Source organism: Pseudophryne corroboree, chromosome 11, assembly GCF_028390025.1.
Source record: "Pseudophryne corroboree isolate aPseCor3 chromosome 11, aPseCor3.hap2, whole genome shotgun sequence".
In the NCBI taxonomy this organism is placed as follows: domain Eukaryota; kingdom Metazoa; phylum Chordata; class Amphibia; order Anura; family Myobatrachidae; genus Pseudophryne; species Pseudophryne corroboree.
The window spans coordinates 106,161,984-106,164,603 of NC_086454.1; the positions used below are offsets into that span (position 1 = coordinate 106,161,984).

General features: G+C 42.2%; 1 pseudogene; it reads right to left on the reverse strand.

Annotated features, from left to right (window-relative positions):
- Nucleotides 1-219: 219 nt before the first annotated feature.
- LOC134971475 (5S ribosomal RNA) lies at nucleotides 220-339 on the reverse strand (annotated as a pseudogene).
- Nucleotides 340-2,620: the final 2,281 nt, after the last annotated feature.

The following is a 2,620-nucleotide window of genomic DNA, read 5'->3' on the forward strand; positions in this document are numbered from 1 at the left end:
TATTTATATAATCGTTGATATGATACAGAGAGTTACTGTATCCTCTCAAGCGGTATCCTTATATTGGAAAATGTATGACCGTCATTTATCCTGCATAAAATCTTTAAAAAAAGATTATTGCAGGGGATTGAATCATAGGTCACAAGCCAACATACTGGATATATCCAATTTCTCTGTAATGCCCTCTATTGGTGACATCTGGGTGTAGCATGCAGCAATAAATTGCAATACCTGGGTGTACCAAGGTGGTCTCCCATCCAAGTACTGACCCGGCCCTCCACTGCTTGGCTTCCAATATCAGATGAGATTGGGCATCTCCAGTGGGGTTTGTCCGCAAATGCTGTGCTTATCCCTCTTGTCACTATATTTGGATCACCAATGACCACCTTATGCAGGTGAACGTGTATTCATGAATAAACAGTGATGACACGTTTTAAGATCTAGTATCGCAGAGGGAAGGATTCTTAAATATAATAGTATCACTGTGCCTTAACGAGCCCAAGGGGGGCACTTTGGAGAATACAATGTGTCTTCACAAATTAGCAAAATTTCACAAGTCAAATACAAGAGGTGACAATGTATGCCTCACATGACAGAGGTGAAAGACACAATAACAAAAATCCATGCAAATAGAACTATCAATTATGAATAACACACAAAAGGATAATAAATCATATAGAATGCCACTCATATGCTCCTTAAATGGAAATATAATAAGTCAGCCAATGCTAGTAACATGCAATAATATGGGGTACCAGTCATATGTTCCTTCTAATGGAAATAAGACAGCAAGTGCCGGCAACAAGCAGTGATAGGTATCATGAAAGGTGAATGCACACAAAGATTCTAGCAAAGTCCCTCTGTGTACTACTGGCATCTCACTTCTGCTTTTCTTCCATCTTGCCCATTGGTATAGGATGGAGAATGATAGAGTGAGAGCCGACAACAATAAGTTAGAAAAAGCTACTGTGGAGCTGTCAAGTATGCGGTGACTGACACAGATGGCCCTGTTACATATGCATTGCAAGGCTCATATAGTACAGGTCACAGAGCATACGGCATGCTCTAAGGAGATAATTTTTTTTTTTTTTAAATGGGAGTAATCACTGCATGCTTGAAGAGTGAAGGAAAAATACCAGTAGAGAGAGAGAAAGATTACAGATGTTAGTTAAGGTAGGGATGAGCACCAGAGACAGAGCTTTACTTATTTGTGAGGGTAAAGGATCAAGAGGATAGGTAATAGAGAAGCAGGATAATAAGAGTGATGATACTTCATCTTCATTTGTGGGATCAAATGAAGAAAGAGTGCCAGAGGGTTCAGGTAAAGAACGGAGCAGGTCACTGGCTGCTGAAGAGCATACCATTTTATCTCGGATCTTATCAATCTTCTCCTTGAAGTAGGAAGCAAGATCCTGGAGGCTCGTGGGGTAGGTAAGGGAGGATTCAGAAGTTATTTAAATGTGTTAAATAGTCGTTTGGGGTTAGAGGCTTGAGCAGAGATAAGAGTTTGGAAATACGTTTGTTTGGCAGTGTCCAGGGCATTTCTATAAGAATGGTAGACAGTCTTATATGTGAGGAAGTCACTTGAAATACGAGATTTACGCCACTGACGTTCAAGTTTTCGTGTTAGTTTTTGTAGTTGTCTTGTTAATGTGGAGTGCCATGGTTGACATCTAGGCCTACGTGGAGTGTGATGGGTTGCTGGAGCCGCTTCATCAAGGGCTAGTTCTAGAGTCTCATTCAGGTGTGATACAGCCATCTCAGGAGAGGTGAATGCAGAAATAGGTGAAAGCAGTTGTTGGAGTGAAGTCGACAGTTCTTGAAGATTAATTGTGTTAATATTTCTGCGGGTTTGAGGAAGATTGGAGGACTTCAGCAACACAGGGTTTGAATTAATGGAGGAGAGCATGCAGGTGATAAGGTTGTGATCTGAGAGGGGGAAAGGAGTGTTAGTGAGTTCAGAGACGGAGCATAGTCTGGTGAATACTAGATCAAGGCAGTGGCCCTCCTGATGAGTAGAGGAGTCAGTCCATTGGGAGAGGCCAAGAGAGGAGGTTAGAGAGAGTAGTTTGGAGGCGTGAGCAGCAGATTTTGGACAATCAATAGCATTATTGAAACACATGCCACTATTATGCAATCAGGCTCCTCCACATACCACTATTGTGCCATCAGATTCCTTCACATGCCACTATTATGCTATCGGACTCCTCCACATGCCACTATTATGCATCTGATTCCTAAATATGCCACTATTATGCCATCAGACTCCTCCACATGCCAATATTGTGCCATCAGACTATTCCACATGCCATTGTTGTGCCATCAGATACCGCCAAATGCCACTATTATGACTTCTCCACATACCACTATTATATCAGACTTCTCCACATGCCACTATCATGCCATCAGACTCCTCTACATGCCACTATTATGCCATCAGACTCCTCCACATGCCACAATTATGCCATCAGACTCCTCCACATGCCACTATTATGCCATCAGATTCCTAAATATGCCACTATTATGACAACAGACTCCTCCACATGCCACTACTGTGCCATCAGATCCTTCCACATGCCACTATCATGCCACCAGACTCCTCCACATGCTACTATTATGC